At 36.7% G+C, this 17,744-nt stretch overlaps 1 long non-coding RNA gene across 1 annotated transcript; it reads right to left on the bottom strand.

Annotated features, from left to right (window-relative positions):
* Positions 1–8,772: 8,772 nt before the first annotated feature.
* Positions 8,773–12,581, bottom strand: LOC127543359 (uncharacterized). The gene is made up of 2 exons (XR_007949218.1): positions 11,936–12,581; positions 8,773–11,067 (listed from the first exon to the last, which is right to left on the bottom strand). It is a non-coding gene; the product is annotated as an uncharacterized LOC127543359 (long non-coding RNA).
* Positions 12,582–17,744: the final 5,163 nt, after the last annotated feature.

Below are 17,744 nucleotides of genomic sequence, written 5' to 3'. Positions count from 1 at the left end.
ACTTCAAGTACTGATCCAGGACAAGTCACTTAACTCTGTTTGCCTCAGTTTCCTTATCTGCAAAATGAACTAGAGAAGGAAATGAAAAGCCACTTAAGGATTTTTTTCTAAGAAAACCTAAGAAAACAACAACTAGGGGGCTCTACCTTGATGGTCTCATCACCATTATGCCTGATTTTTCTTATGACTGAACCTCCAGATTACGTCTCTTACTATCTCAGACCCTGAAAGAGACAGCCCAGGACCCTACATTCTTTGGAAAAGCAGTGCTTCCGGTCTGGTATCAAATTGCTCAGTATTAGAAACTGATATGATTTTTATCATTGTAATTAAAGAATCAAATCTGCATTATTGTCTGCTTTACTTTCCTAAGGACCGTGGGACCCTTCCATCTGACTTGCAGCTCAGACAATACATATATTTTGTCCCTCTCATTAGATTGAGAGTAGCCCTGTCTTACTTTTCTATTTATATCCTCAGCAATTAGCATAGTGCTTTATACATAGTAAGCACTTAATAACTGACTCATTCATTCTTCCAGTTTACTTATACATCCTAGAGGGTGAGCCATATCTTCCACTGGTCCTTGAAAGCATGATTTCTAGATTAGCTGGGGCAATTACACCTCTTGGGATAAATTGGGATAATTGTTCTCCTCAATCTATCCAAACTTCAGTTGATTTTTACCCCAGGTACCCAATTTCATAGTATGTTTTTGCCTAAACTATTTCCTTTGTAGAATCTCAAACAGGTTGTGATGTTAGAAAAAGACAGTCTAAGGATCCTACTAGAGAACTATGGCTGAATTTCTCTGTTGTGCCAGAAATTTCTCTGTTAATGTCAGGCAGTAACAAGAGTTGGTTACAAGGTCCAGAACAAATGGCATGTGACTGCTGGGATTCTGACTGTATTAAAAGAAAAAGCCCCACCTGCCTTATCACCCCACACTAAGTCATTTGGTGGTTGGGCAGTTCTAAATGACACTTGCCCCCAACAAAACAAATCAAACAAACACTTTATTTTTTTTTTTTTTAAAGAGGGAACTGATTTTAACATAGACTTTTAATTATTATTTTTCCCCAGCATAAATTATCCTCAAGAAATAAAAAATTGGGGGAAATGAAGGGTGTAAGCTTAGATTCAGGCACAAGCTGTGTCCTTTTGGGTGCCAGAGACAGCTGCAGTAGCATGCCAGGGACAATTGGTCTGGGGTGCCAAGGAGAGCTAGGTTAGAATGCCAAGGGCAGCTGGATTAGGAACTCAAGGACAGCTGGATTGGGTGCTGACAGTAAAGGTCCATTCCTCTATGATGCCCTTTTGCAGCTGCTGGGATGACAGCCAAAGCATGTGTGTGTGTGTGTGTGTGTGTGTGTGTGTGTGTGTGTCCAAAGCTCTGGAAGAAGAGGGTCTACAATTTTTTTTCTTTTTTAGAATTCAAGACCCAGTGCAAACCCCACATGAGAATAGATTTCTTTCTGTTTCTCTTTCTTACTCCCTAGGACAAAATAAACCAATTACCTTTTTTTCCCAAGCACCTCCCAAAGGGCAACTGACAAATTAGGTCAACAAATAGGTTGTCTAAAAACCTCGATGTCCTCCACAGCTAAAGCCACAGTCTTGGAGGGTCATCAAATGTCACAGTTGGAAGGAACTTTTTAGAGATCATCTAATTGCACTCCTCATTTTATGAGCTGAGGAAAGAGATCTAAAGCATTCATCAAGGTCCAAATCTTAAATTCATCTCTTTCTTGGAAGTTATACAAGAGAGATTCTAAACCTGACATTTTATAGTCAAACCATAATCTCATTTGATCCTCAGAGGCACTGCTTTTTCTATCACAGCATTTCTTTCCTATTTCTAAGCATTGTCAGTGTCTTCAAATGAAGTCATTCCCTCAATTCTTCTCTTTTCCTGGTGTACCCTTGAAATGTAATTTCATTAACTACAAATTTGTCCCATTCGGAAGACTTAGAATTAAGTCCTTTGTACTGGTAAAGAAACAACAACACATTTTTATAGCACTTTTAAGGTTTGGAAGGTTCAACTAGATGGCACAGAAACTAGAATGCCAGGTCTGGACTCAGGAAGCCTCATTTTTTCTGAATTCAAATCACACTTTCTAGCTGTGTGACCCAGGGCAAGTCACTTAATCCTGTTTGCCTCAATTTTCCCATCCATAAAATGACCTAGAGAATCAAATGGCAAACCACTCTAGAATCTATGTCAAGAAAACCCCATATGGGGTCATAACTCTTTGTGACCTAATATGTGATCTGAAATGACCTAATAATAAACAACAACAATAATGGTTTGCAAAATACTTTACATATATCATCTCGTTTGATCTGCTTCCTTGGCAAAAGAGACTTCTGGCTTTTTGGATCCCTGTGAGAGAGAGCTGTCCTACTAATCAAGAACTAGATCCAGTGTTCTTTCTGCCAAGAACTATGTGTTACTGAGCTAGTCACTTAACTTCTTAGTTCCATAGACAACTCTTAAAAACTAATAAGGCACTGCCTGTCTGTATCAATATGGGTGAGTTATTTGTCAGAAACTTCCTTTACTAAAGAATCCACAGATCTAATTTTGGGTTTTTAAAAATGTTTCTTTAGAGAAAGTCAACCAAACACATATTTTTAAAGCTCAAAAGCGAATGTTCTTTTCTAAAATCCTCTACCTAAATCCCTGCTTTTTTCTTAGCAATTTTCCTAATTATACATTTTTAAAAATAGACATTGAAACTTAATTTGGAAATTTGTTGGATTTTATAAACATTTCACAAAGGACACTATTAGCTTGCACCCAGAGAAGTTTATCTATCAAACCCTGTGGCTAATCCAAAGGGAGGGATGGGAATATAAGGGAGCCTGGACAAATAGGCTATTTTTCTTTTTCTATACAATGTACCATTATGCACTTTTCTAAAGAGAACAATACAACCAGTGGTGATGGGAAAACCTAAGACAAAAGAGGCTTTTATTAGGATCCCAGCTACATCCTGAAAAGCATTGAATAATGTTACACCTGACCTGATAACAGAGACTTACTCACAGGTCTCCTTTTAACCCAGGGCCCCAGAGCCTTTTATTTTATACTGGGGTTAAATATGTTTTGAAAGTGCTAAATTTGTAAAATGCAATTTTGGGAGTTGCTTCTGAAGCAGCTTTGCAGATCTTGTTTTGAAATATGGATAAAAAGAGATAGGGGCTCTGAAGCTTTTCTGTTTTTATCTTTTTTTTTTTCTATTTAACTGAGGTATAAAGAAGATGTAATCCTTAATCCTCACACCTGTATCCCCAAACAGGAAAGGATGAGATATGAATCAATAATTATTGTGTGTTGACTGAGTGATTATTTCTACTTGTTAACTTTTTGCAAATTTGGCTCTTTAATTGAATTTGTGAGGCCTCAAAGTGTGGGAAAGCCTTGTAGGGCAAAAGGGAAGGAAGCCAAGTTCAGCATTGAGTTTGAAAATATTTCTTTTAATCTCTAGATCAGCTTTCAACTTGGGTATCAGGCAACATGGCATAGAGGAACCATTTCCTCTGAATTTAAAATTAGAAAACTTAAATTGAAATCCTGCCTTCACTGTCAGCATCTCTGTGCCTTGACTCCTCTCATCTGTAAAATATTTTTAGAACAAATGTTCTCTATGATTTTGTTCAGCTTTAAAAATCCTCTAACTCTTTGCTTCTCTGGTCTTGAGGGAATTCCTCTGTGTGATGAAGGGGTTAAGCTAGATGACCTTTAGGGTCCCTTCTAAGCTATATAATTGATTTTTTAAATTCTAGTTTTCATCTAAGCTATTTCAAATTATTTCTTCACATTGCTTGACTCCTATTGCTCAATTCAGGCCCTCTTTTCTTTTCTCATATGTCATAAGCATCCCCAGACTTCAAGTGCTTTCCTTGAGTCATCTCTTCAAGTTATTCTCTAAATGTACTTCCTCTGTAGTCTTTCCTAGCTCCAAGTCTCTTAGAGTGTAAAATTTAATTTTTATAATCCCATGTAATATCTTATTGAACTGGTTTAAAAAAAGGTACCAGAAATATAATAATTTAGATTTACTTTCTTTCCCTATGAGGAAGAAGTCCATCTGGCTAATATCAGGCATAACCAATTTCCAGATTATCCTGTTTGTATAGAGTGATTGTGAGGATGGAACTCTTTATCAACCTCCATTGTCTATCCCTCAAACCTCCGTGCATTTTTAAACAACTTTTGAGATATTGATTAGCATGTCTTTAGACAGCTCTGGGACTTGGTCTGCCAGGTTTTCCATCTGGCTCCTTGGTTCATCCCTCTGAGTTTCTGCCTTTACTTCCCTAGTTTCCCTGAGAAACCCCCAAGGCTGTATTTCTCCTATAATGACAAAGATCTTTGCTAAACCCTTCGTGAGACTAAGCCTGCTATGAGATAGATTCTCTCTCCTTCAGTGTCTTCCTTTTAATGGTGTCTTTCTCTTTATTCTAGTTAAGTCTGGTTAATCTGTTAAATTTCTCTATGGATCTAATCTGCCAATCGATGGCATACCAAGGCCTCATGACATAATCCTTTTTTTTTTTTGGACTGTTACAATTTCTTTTTTCTTTTTCTTTTCTTTTCTTGCTGAGGCAATTGGGATTGTGACTTGCCACACAGCCAGGAACTGTTAAGTGTCTGAAGTCATATTTGAACTCAGGTCCTCCTAACTTCAGGACTGGTGCTCTATCCACTGCACCATCTAGCTGCCCCCATGACATAATGTTTTAAAGAATTCTTCCAAAGGCCTTTCCTTGGTAACCCTATTGCTCTCCCATCTCTATTTCATATTTGTTACTCCTGGTGCCTATTTTGGTATCACCTCTTCCCCTAAATAAACCTACCTTTTGACAAAGAGAATGGCCACTGTGAATTTGTCACATGTTTATTTTGAACTAGGAATTGATACCCTGACATTATCAGTAACATAAATAGATTTGGGAGAGCAAAATATTCAAAATATTACATAAAACAGTATAAAAGAAATTTGGTCGCAGTTCAATCTATCTGTAGAAATCAAATTAGACATTTATTATAGGTTATAAAAGTTTACTATTTTATTTTACATAAAAATTCATGGGCTCAAGGAAATACAACAAGGCAAACAAGATATACTGAATGAGCAATTAACAAGGGGAAAGACAACTTTAACTAAGATGAAGAAGCCATGAGGTGAGAGTATCTCCATGGAGGGGTAGGCCTGAAAAGGAGCAGATCTTTTATAGGGGAAATATAATTTCAAAAGTTTGACATTATAACTTGGCTTTCTGGTTGGATACAGTAAAGAGAAGTTGCTAATAAATCTGGGAGGAGTTTGGGGATAAAGGCGACATCAGGGAGGAACCAGGTGGAATTCACTTAGATGACTAGGTGCCAGACCTGTCTAAATATAGGCCCATCAATATCTCAAAGGTTGTTGTGACTGTCTTTATACACAGGCTCAGAAGTTGGAGTTTTACATGATGGAAAACCAATTGGGTTGATTTAAGTTTGGTCTCACATTACTGAGACAATGGAGACTAAGAGTTTAGGCCTCTCATTATTACATACAAACTAGGACAGTCTAGGAATGACCAAATTTCCAGGAAGGGTATTTTAGTAATTCCTAAGAATAAGCTGGTCCAACCCACAAGCTGATCTAGAATGCCCACCACTATGCCATTTTAAAGAAGAGATTTATTTAACAGTTTTTATTCATTTATTGAACTTGTAGTTAGGAGGTCAAGCTCCAAGTCTTAATTTGGCTCTGGGAAAGCAGCAATCATTCAGTCAATAAACATTAATCATCTCCTAGGTGGTATAGTATCAGGCCTGACTCCAGAAAGACTTATCTGCCTGAGTTCAAATCTGGCTTCAGATACTTACTTCAGATACTTATTCACTTGTGTGACACTGGGCACTTGCCTCAGCTTTCTCAAATGGCAAACCTCTCCAGTGTTTTTTCCAAGAAACTCCAAATAGGGTCTGGAAGAGTTACATATTGTGAAAGGACTAATCAACAACAACAACAAATGTGTCTGATACCAATAAAAAAAAAAAAAAAAAAGAAAGACAATCCCTGTTCTCAAGGAGTTTAGGGAAGACACACAAAAGAAAGCTGGAAAGGGTAGGGTGGAGAAGGTTCCCTATATGGGGACCTGATTGAGAAGTTTAGTGGGTGGTATTATAACATTTATTTTGAGAGAATAATTCATAGACAAGAAGAATTATAAGATCTTAGGCATTTTGAATTAATTTGCTTGATAACCTGAACTTTGGTCCTGGTTCTGTTACATTGTGAACTTAAGCAAGTTATTCCTCCAATTTCTGAACCATTTATAAAAAAGGAAAGGTGTGAACTGTATTATATTGTAGAATCATTGACTATTAGGCCTGAAAGCTAAAAATTCATTTCTTGGGGACTTTAAAATTTTTATTTCAAAATTAAACATAAAAAAAGCGTATTTGTAAATACAGTGAAACACACAAAAAAAGATTGTATATGAAACTGTGAATCTCCATTTCATAATGATGAGATCTAGATTTTGGGGCTCCTGGTGAGGGAACTAAATGATAAAATTAGATTCAGGGAACCAAAATAATGAGATTAGGGTTCCTGGTGGTCAGGGAGTTAAATGATGAGGTTAGTGGCAGGATTTGGATTCAGGGAACCAAGTGAAGAGGTTTGGCTCCCCTAAACCCCTTGGGATTCAGCACAAGGAGTTTTGGGGAATCCCCTTCTGGCAGCACAGAAATCCTTCATAAAGGAAATTATGAACCCAAAAAGCTAGAGTGATAAAAAGTTTATTATAGGCATTGGGAAGTCAGCTATGCATGAATAGAAAGGCTGAATTCCTTAGTAGCAAGATCCTAACAAAGAAGTAAAATTTCTAGTAGAGAAATCCCAACAGAGAGGTATAACGTCTCATTAGGGAAATAGGTGAGGGAGATTAAAAGAGGGTGATACTGTAAGAGACTATCATTCCAGCAGGCAGAGTTTTCTAATATGCCAGGGAGAGAGTTTCCTTGGCATGGCTTATTAGCTCCTCTGCAAGGTGAGGGTTTAAGATTGGCTCTTTTATAATAGAAGCTTTCGACTACAAACTAAGGCCTGCTCCACTGGGGCTGGGTTATCAGCTTGAGCTGGAATTGAATAGAAAATCTTCAATTGAATAGGGTGTTTCTCCAATTCAATGGGTTTAGAATCTCCAACTCCTGACTTAACTAGTCCTACCTAGACAACAGAATGAAGCTGGGGTCTCAGAGCTGCAGGATCCAAGGAGAATCTCTCCTTTAAGTAGTTTTAGAGTTTCGGGGTTCCCTTCAATAATGCATAAAGTATATAATAAATTCTACACATTATGGCTCTGATTGTCTGTGCTTCCTTTTAACTTCCTTTTCTCCTATGCATTAAAAAAAGTTTCATTTACCCTTTTTTAAAACATCAGTATTGCTATTCACTCTCTCCTCCTACATATCTTCTTATTGTTGTCCCAAAGAGAAAGAAAAAAAAATTGTAAGAAACAAAATCAAACAAAACAAATGTATTATGTGATTTTTTTTTAAAGTATGGCTCTTTTTAAACCTTGAATTTATTACTTCTTTGGTAAGATATGGATAATGTTTCATCATTATGTCCTATGGAGCAAAGATTGTTGATTCCATTGATCAGAATTCTTAAATTTTTCAAAATTGTTTTTCTTTACCTTGTTGCTGGATTATATACCCCTTCAGAACCTTATTGTCCTCAAAAGGTATGGAGGGAGTTAAATAAGAAAAAAACAGAAAACATAGGAAAGTATAATTCTGTTCTAAAAGTTTTAGAGGTGAAAGAGAAAGGGAAATAAAAAGAATATATTAGTAGAAAGGAAGAACAAGGAGTAGGATGTGCTATTTTTCACAGAGTGCATGAGAAGAAGGGTATACAAACATGGAGGAAGAAATGGAGGGAATGATCATCTGGTGAACTCATTTAAAGTCAAATATGAATTTGAGGGTCAGATATAGACATGACTTGGTGTTCAGTTATATAAAATTTAACAAGAAAACAGTAGGGATGGACAGGGTTGACTAAGAGGAATAATAACAGTACAGGAAGTAGTTGCAAGCAAAACAAACTACCTGATCTCAAAAGAATAATTAAATGACAAAAAAGGAAATAAAAAACAGAAAGTCAGGGATTGAAGGTGAACCTAAAGGTACCAAGTTTCCAACTGCAAATGTGTTGAGTTCTTGGTTCAGAGAAATCAGCAACTCATCAAGACAGATCCCATAAAGATTCATCAGTTGTGCAAGGGTTGAACAAAATGTGGCTTTTAAGACATTATTGCAACATAAGGAATGACCAAAAAGACCATTATAGAGAATCCTGAGCATTATAAACTGATAGATATTGAAGGAACCAAAAGCAGGAGAATAATTTGTATATACACTATTATTGGATTAAACTTTCAGGGAAATTTGTCTTTTGAAATATACTAATTCAAGATCTCATCTTGTTTTCAGTAGAAGCTTCCAGATCTTGTGTGATTCTGATTGTAGTTCTTAGGTACTTGAATCCTTTCTTTTTGGATACTTGTAGTATTTTAGGTTTGGGAGAGAGTTTTGATGATGAAATTCTGGATTTTAGTTATGACATTCTTAGGACTTTTCCTTTTGCAATTTCTTTTCCGAATTTATCTGTGAATTCTTTCTATCTTCACTTTGTCCTTTGATTCCAATAGGTTTGGGTAATTCCTACTTAGGATTTTTTAAAATAAAAGTGCCAAGGCTTTTTGTTTTTGTTTTTTTGTTTTGCTTTGTTTTTAGTGGTGGATTTCAAGAAGCTCAGTGATTTTTAAGTGATCTCTATGTAACTCATTTTTTTTCAGGTCAGTTTTTAAAAATCTTATCAAATGTATTCTATTTTCTTCCATTTTTTCAATCTTTTGATTATGTTCTAATATTTCTTGTCTCATGGAGTTTGATTTATTTGTTCTATCTTTTTTTAGTTTTCAGGGAATCCATTTATTGATGAAGCCTATAGGTAACTATCTTTTCTAAGCTTTTTATACTCCTTCCAATTCTTGAGTTTTTATTTCATTTAAAAATCTCTTTATTCAAGTTATTCATGTAGTTCTTTTGGAATATCTGTTTCTCCTTTGAGTCTCTGCAGTTTTTTGGGTTTTTTGCAGTTATTATGGAATTACTTTTTGCAATGCTCTTTGACATTGATCAATATCTTTGCTTTTCTCTTCTTTCCAGTTTTATTTTCTGAATTGGGTCTTTGTGCTACAGCCTGGCTTCACTCCCTAGGTCACTTTTGGGTGGAGTGACCCTGATTTCCTTTCAAGACCTAATTCTCCAAAGCCCCATTGGATTTTTGAAGTTCAAAATTGCAGATCTTCAGGTTCCTCTAGAGTGTCTTAGTTCAGAATGAATGCTAGGGACTTTACCTGTAGAGCTTTACCTTTCCACTCCCCATTTCTATTCCTTTCCCAATGGCACTTGAATGCTTGAGTTTTTCTGCTGGCACTGATTTTGTTTGTGGTCTACTTTCTGTACTGCTTGAGTAATAACTGGGATGACTTCCCCTCCTCCACCCCAGTTCTAGGGTAGAAGTCCCCTTATATAGTTTTCATTGGATTTCTTGATTATTTGGTCTAGGGGGGATTTCAAGTTTTTGTTAAAGTAGGTAACCCAAGCCTCCATTTAGGCACCCATCTTGGTAAGAAGTGTTGTTTGCATTTTTATAAAGAATTTTTATTGGTGGTTTTTACTTTTAAATCAGTCATTTCCTAGAGTAGCTAAGTGGATGAAGTACTGACTCTGGAATTTGGAGGATCTGATTTCTAATTCAACCTCAGGCATTTACTAGTTGTTCAACCCTTGACAATCACTTAACCTTCTTTGCCTCACTTCCTCATCTATAGAGAAGGAAATGGCGAACCATTTCAGTATCTTTGCCAAGAAAAAACCCAAAATGGTCTCATGGAGAGTTGGATACAACCAAAACCACTCAACAACATTTCCAAATGTCCTCAACCAATAATCTCCTCAACCCCCTTACTGAGCCAGACCTAATAGCAAATAAAAAGTTAAAAGAAAAAAACAGTGACCAAGTCTGATGTTTGAAATATTCTGGGTTTATCATCTCTCATTTTGTTACCAAAAGAAGAACTGGCATTCGTCATCTGCTCCCTGAGCCTAAGATTGTTTCTTACTATTAATTGGAATTTATTTTCTTTTTAGTGTTTTTTTTTCCTCTGCCTTATCATCATTGTGCATTTTGTTGTCTTGGTTCTACTTATTTCCACATGTATTACTGCATATAAGTCTTCCCCTATTTCTCTGAATTGTTCATTTTCTTAATTTTTAAAAATAGCATAATGTCCCATTACATTTATATACCACAGTTCAGTTATTTCCAATCAATGGACATCTTTTTTTTTTTTTTTTCCTAGCTTTTTTTGCTGCCTCAAAACAAAGCTACTATGAATATTTTAGTCTATAGATTTTCTTTTTTTACATTGATCTTCTATGGATATATGCTCAGCAGTGGGAATGCTGGGTCAAAGAGTATGAACAATTTAGTGACTTTTCTTGAATCGTTTCAAATTGGTTTCCAGAAAAGTTGCAGCAATTTGCAGCTTTACCAAGAGCATATTAACTCTTCCATAGTTACATCTTTCTCCATTTATTGGGTTTGAATTGAAACCTCAGGATTATTTTAATTTGCATTTCTCATCATAACAATTTGTTATTTTTTCAATTTTTCAATTCTTACTTTGAAATTTGTTTCTTTCACATCTTTTGGCCAGTCATCTATGTGTGGAATCTCTAAGGATTTGAACACACTTTCCTATTTAGAGAAGCCATCTGGCAAGGTTTTGTTTGTGAAGTAGAATAACAAATTACAGGTATGTTCCGCAGACCTCGGTGGGAATTGCTGAAGGGATGATCGAAAGTTCATTAGGGCATGGCGAATACAATCACTTCACTGAGAGCTGAAGCTGGCTAGTTTTCTAAGCCCCTTCCTTCAAAACCAGCAATCCCACGATGGCAGTCTGTTCTTCATGCCATCGGGCCTGGAAAGGAATGCTCAGCCTTAGTGACCTGAAAATAGAATGTAAGAAAACCTCCTCCTAATAGAGATAATTAGCGATATCCTCAGCTGGTCCCAGCAAAGCTCTGAAATGCTTCTTTCCTCAGAGGTGAAGGTGGGGGCGCGAGTAGGGGACAACGGAGACCGGTTTAATCCAGTAATAGGAAACAAATGTTTTCAACCAAATTCTTTCACCCTCAGAGTCCCCTGAGTCTTGGCAGGTGACTTTCTGCGAGAGCAGGGGAGGGTGCAGGGGGAGTTACAGCTAAGAAAAGGGAGTCTCGAGTCAGGCGACCAGCATTTGAGCAAGAGGAACCCTGGGGCGGTGGACTCTGCCTGAGACAGACTGATTGATCCCTCTTGGGCAGCTCTGAGGGGAGAGAGGATGGATGGCACCGGCTGATACAGACAGCCGCCACTCTCCACCGCGCTAGGGCCTTGTTTTCTCCAATTGGAGAGTGAGCAGGTGCAAGGGAGAATGTATTTCTCTATCCCTCTCCTATAAAACTATTGCCTTGTAGGGTGATGTTTATTTTAATTGCAAGTAATCGTAAATGTGTTGTCATTGATTCCGGGATGAGGTGGTATAATTTGGGAGGGAAACCCTCGAGAGGGCTTTATACCTAAAAAGCAGGAAGTCTTTGCTGTTCCATTTTCAGGCAGTAATTTGGCTCATCTCTGAAGTATGTACGTAATTGCGGGTGGGAAGAGGGCTGGGGGGCAAAGGCAGGGAGGAAGGGTCGCGAAGAAAAAAACTGATTTAGAACAACTCTTCCAGCCCCTCACTGAACAGATGCTGCAACTTACAAGGATAAATTACGACTTGACCAAAAGGTACAAAAATGACAGACCTGGGGATCTGAACTTGGGTCCTCTTGATCCAAACCCAAGAGTCGCACTATTTACGGCCCCATACTCTCAGCTAGGAGGTTGATTTTTCTAATCCCCAACTCTCCGTTCTCCCCGTAAGCGTTTGGACCAGAGTCCAAATGAGGCCTCGAATGTCAGTTATGCCCGCAACAAACCTCTAAGATAACGCCACATTTTTTTAAAAAATCAAGGCTCGCCACAGAGGCGAACAGCATAGAGAAAGTATTGAACAGGGGGGATTCCGGCTTCTCTCTTCCGCCTTGTGCTCTGGTTTGGGGCGGAACAAGGGCGAATGGTGGGCGGGGCACCTCGGAGGAGTGTCCACAGGAGGCGTGCTCACCCCGCCTTCGCGGCCTCCGGACTCCCCTTTTCGTTTTCCCGCGGTGGGCAAACTGGAGGGCGTCCGTGCGTGCGCATGCGCCTCGAGGGTTTCCTTTCCTAGTTTTTTCCGCTTGCTATGGCTGCGCCCATGGAATCTCTAAGGAAGAGGAGAGGAGGGGGCGATGCTCCTCAGCCTGAGCCCCTGAAGGCCCCCGGGCGGGAGCCCCCGACCCGTCCGCCCAGTCTCCTGCCGGGCACCTTTTGGCTGACCAGGATAGTGCTCCTGAGGGCCCTGGCTTTCATTTACTGTGAGTCCTAAGCCGGGCTGAGGGAACCCGGAGCCGCCCCCCGCGTCGTCCCCGCGTCGTTCCCGCCCTCCAAGGCCACGATCCCCGCAGCCCGCCCTGCCGGCGGCTCCTCCCCCTTCTAACCCAGGCCTTACTTTTTCTGCACTGTAGGAGAGGTGAAGAAAACGCCCTCCCCCCCACCACCACGTGCACCTGTGGGGCAGTCAACCCCTCCCTTGCCACCTTCCTCCCTGCCAAGGGTCCGAGGTCCTGGATTCCGCGCTACCTTGCCTTCAGGCCGGGTAGATCACTACTTCTCGGGACTCGAGGCCTCATTATACTTGACTGTAAAATGGGAGGGTGGGAGCTCTGCATAGAAGATGCTTTCGAAGACCCTTTGCTGCGCTGGCATTTCTTGTGGGTGGAATTCTGGGTTCTAGAGCAGCATTCTTCACCTACCAAAGCCTTTGACAGAAGCCTGCGGAGCCCTCCTCAGAACAGCGCTTTTAAATACATAAAACAAAACTCGTAGGATTACAAAGGGAACCAATTACATTAGAGTACATCATAATAATAAGTTAAAGGACCTTGGTTAGGAATAATTGATTTAATTCCAAAACAATCTTAGAAATTTTTTACTCTCCATTTCTGGGCCCTGCCCTTCTTCTCTCTTACAGATGATGAAATTGATATTGAGAAAGTTCCTCAGATTTTAGATACTTTATTCTTCCATTCCTCCCTTCCCCCTTTTGTAGATTGAAAATTTTGATGATAATGGTTTGTAAAGTGCTTAAAACTTCTAAAAGGAAAAAAACTTTGGGCATATGAGAAAAATACAAATTGTAAAGATGAGGATGTGAATGTGGTGTTCTAGGTAGGGTAGGAAGTGGCATAAAACAGCCACATTTTTAAACCTCAACTCATCTCAGGCTGAAAGGGCCAAAGGGCCCCGCTAGAGGGGATCCTTTCTCAGCCTTGGACTTTTGTCCACCCCATTACCTTCAGAAAATGGGTCTCCAGATTTGAAAGGTTGGTGAATGGGAAAAAGTAATATTCTGTTCCTAATTTTTAATGATATCCATATTTTCTATTTGTAGAAGTTGGATTGTTTTTATTTTTTTCAGAGATGGAAAATCTCAGAGGTTCAGGATGGTTGAAATGATTGACTCAGGACATTCAGAAGGGATTGTAGCAAATCAAAGATTTGTTCTACTGGTTGGCAGAACAATTATTTTTCTTATCATTTTGTTTGTACCAAAACCTGTATATTTCATAAATAATGTTTCTAAGGAGTTCTTTATATATGAGGTTTCAGGATTATGTAGTTTTCTGGTGCTCTGGGGAATTACTGCAATTTACTTAATTTCTAATCAAATTTAAAACATTATTAAAACTTTCTGCCCAGCAAAGAGATCTTTCTAGTTAAACATATTTATTTCTAGACTATCTTCTGTAATTGTATAATCTGGGATTTTAGGTAGGGGAATCTGAAGTCTATGATACATATTTAAAAACTATACAGTTATAATTTATTAAATAGGGCCTGTTTCACCAAAGATTATTACAAAAAATAAATCATTTATCATTGGCAATTTTTTGTCTTGTGGCAAAGTTGATGTCTGCCATCTGACTAGAGACCAAAAGGTTATCTGACTTAGAATGCTTTTGAAATAGAATAGCCTGAAACCAGAAGGCAAATTACTCAAGTTATATAAATGTTGAGATACACAATTTTGCTTATGAAACAAAAGAAAAAGACATCATAAAACAATAAAACATTTAATATTGTAATTTGAGACTTTTAAATTTCAAAGTTAAATAGTTTTAAATAAAAATAAACTATATTCTAGTCATTTAATTGCTGTTTCCTAAATGAATAAAATGAATACTGCTTAGATTCATAGTGTTGGACTTAGGACTCTAGAAGTCATGCAGTCCAATTTCCCATATTTATAGATGAAGACTGAGGCCCAAGAAAAATGAAAAGATTTGCCATTGTTTACAAAATTAGTAAGAGAGAGAAACCCCTAGCTCTAATTCTAGTTCTTTACTGTACTGTCTCTAATTTATGAAGTATTAAACTGTCATCATTCATGTATGAATCTTGGCACGAATTTAAAAGCCAGCACTTCATAGAACCCTTGATATTTTACCTTACCATATAATTTCCCCAGTGAGTTTCTCTATATCTTTTCAACACTACTGCATTTTATTCATATTTTACATAATACATCTTTCATTGTTTTTGTTAATATGATGAGTTAAGGAAAGAATTAGAAACATGGAGTTTTGGTATCTTACTCATTCGAATGATGTTGAAGTACTTCTTTTTGATTTTGTTGAATCATTGAAACTAATTTTCGCGTTAGCTGGACTTTTTAAATTTACAAAATATTTATTTTTCTCCATTAAATTCTTCTTGGGGAATAGTAATTATGCCTTTTTCAAAATTTGCTGATGATTTTCTTGAATGCTAAGTTAAGGGTAATTGATTTTGATAGTCATTTACTACAGCTTCTATTTTAATGTGATTTTTAAGTAACAAAATCAACATGTGTACCCAGTAATTCAGTGGTTGGACTTAATGAATCTTTTCATTCTGTTGCGGTAGGAATTGGGAGGAGGAGAAGGAGCAGCATAGATTATTTCATCAGCTGATGAAGCCCTGACTTTTTACTTTAGGGATTTGGTTGGAATTTAGATTTGATCGACTAAACTAAATACCTAACAGTGCCAGCTACCTGTGCCAGGTCTAGTACAATGACACAAGTTTGTGGTAGTAGGATAGCAGGAAAAGTCCATTCCCATCATAAGAATCCCTAAATTTCTTGGCTGTTTTGGTGCCACGGACCTCCTATTCTTTGCTTCTCCTTCCCATTATTCCCAAACTTTCTCCAAAAGTGATTTGAAAGAGGACATTTATTTACATTGAAAAAAACATGAATAATCACTGATTATTATTATTAATATTATACATAATATTAAATAATAAAATCAATAATAATGTAATAATAATCTTAAAGGCTGACTTGTTGACATTTTTGTTTTTTCTCCCCTCAAAGAAGAAAAGAAGCTTGTGAAGACAAGATGTTATGTTATGGTAGCACACTTTGCCACTGTGCAATAATACCATCCCCAGAGTGAATTTACCTCAGGTCTAATACTGATTTAAGTTCTGGCAATAGATATTTTTTCATTCCTTTATGATTTCAAGCCTTAACAGTTGTTGTAATTTGTAATTTAGTTTACTTGTATAGATGATTAAGCAGATCACTTTGGAGTAATCACTGAAGACGTCCTATAATGATCTATGGCATATGTGATTAGCTCAGGATTATAACCAAAGCTGAGCATCTGGAGAACTTCATCATTTATAGAGAATTTTTCTTCCATGGGAAAGTCTAGAAAGAATAAACTTGTTTGTTGGTTGGTTTTATGTGATTTCATGAAATAGGGATTTTGAAGGACAGGACTGAGTTGGCCATTCTTTTCTCTTTCTTTTCCCTCCACAAACACCTATAGGGATTTTTCTACCTTTCTAAACCACTTGAGTTATGATTCTAATTTTTTATAAGGCATATGTACATGTACTCTGTTGTGAATTATTTGTACTCATAAAGGAAATAAGTGGCAAGAAAACCAAAACATTACTGTCGGCAATTTAAAAAAATTAAAAGACCCCCTAACTTTCTGTCGCATCTATAAAAGAGTGTTGAACATCAGTAGTCTTTTGTGCTGATTTTTAAATATGGCATCAGATTTTTGTTGTTTTAGAATTTTTTTATTTTTAAGTCATTTTTAATGAAACAAAATTTTGCTTAACATATTTTAAATGTATCTACTGATAATTCCCTCCCCAATGATTAACAGTGTAAGCCACAAATATTTGGATTTCATTTGTCTTGGTATTACTTTTTCAGTATGGAGATAGTGACAGTTTTTAAGTTTTTCATTAAGAAGTCTAAATGTGAATACAAGAAACAAATCATGCATGGTATAATATATACTATAATAAATATATGTAATATATATATATATATAATATTATAATAGATTTAATAGTTTTTTGAAAAAGCATTGTTACATCATCGTAATTTTTTTGCCCCACTTTGTGGATTACTTTAAAAAATTATTACTTTGTGGCTTTTTGAATTTCAGTCTATTCTTCAAAATATCTTTCTTTTATCTAATATTTCTAATATTTGAGAACCCTCAAGTATTTCATTTTTTATTTTTACCTCAGTGATTCTTGCAAATTTATTTTTAGGTAAATCTGTCCCCATTTTGATTTGTCACTTGAAAAGTCTTTCAAATTTATTGTGTAATGATACTAAACTTTTTTTTCTGGACTCCTTTACTACATTTTTCTTTTATGGAATCATTTTTTTTCTTTAAAATTGGTGTTTTATAATATGGTGGCATGCTATTTTTGATTCTGCTATTCCTCTAACAAATAAACATATTTGATAATCCTGGTGAAAGAGTAATTACTTTCAGATCCCTATAAATAAAACAAGAATACTTCTTGTAATTTAATGCTTTTCAAGAGAATTTTAATGTTTTGAACATTTTTGGGGGGGGATCTGATTACAGGAGATACCAGGATTTTAGTCCAAAATTTGCAAAGTCAGCTTGATTTTTTAAGTAAGATAATAGAAAGATTACTTAGGTCTGCTTGAGTTATTAAGTGAATATCTGAAAATAGAAAAATCCTTTCAGATGAGGGATTACAACTTTTTTGGACTCTTACATTGTCCATGGGGATATGATTCAGAAAGTTATCTAAATTCCAAGTTTCTGGTATCAGGAGAGGTATAAAACTTTTTATTGTATAAAGTAGAGCTTATGGTAGGCTTTGTTATTGCATAGTATATATAGGGTTTAAGATAATCGTGTTAAGACAAAATATCAATTTATTAAATGTTCTTTTTGTTCTATTCATATTATAGGAACTGAAAACTACATAAGAACCAGTCATTAATCTAAGATGAGTGATACAGCAAAAGTGAGGGGCTGAAGCCTTATTCTACTCACCTATTTTATAACCAAAATAAAGTTATAAAGTTCATTAATTGGGGAATAAAATTTTGTTTCTAAAATTTAAGTCAACTTACTGAATATTTAACAAAAACTATTAAGATGATTGACATTCTTATGAGCCATACTGAGAATTTAAGTAATA

This window comes from Antechinus flavipes, chromosome 1 (genome assembly GCF_016432865.1).
Source record: "Antechinus flavipes isolate AdamAnt ecotype Samford, QLD, Australia chromosome 1, AdamAnt_v2, whole genome shotgun sequence".
NCBI lineage: Eukaryota > Metazoa > Chordata > Mammalia > Dasyuromorphia > Dasyuridae > Antechinus > Antechinus flavipes.
This window is presented reverse-complemented; position numbering and strand designations above follow the sequence as displayed.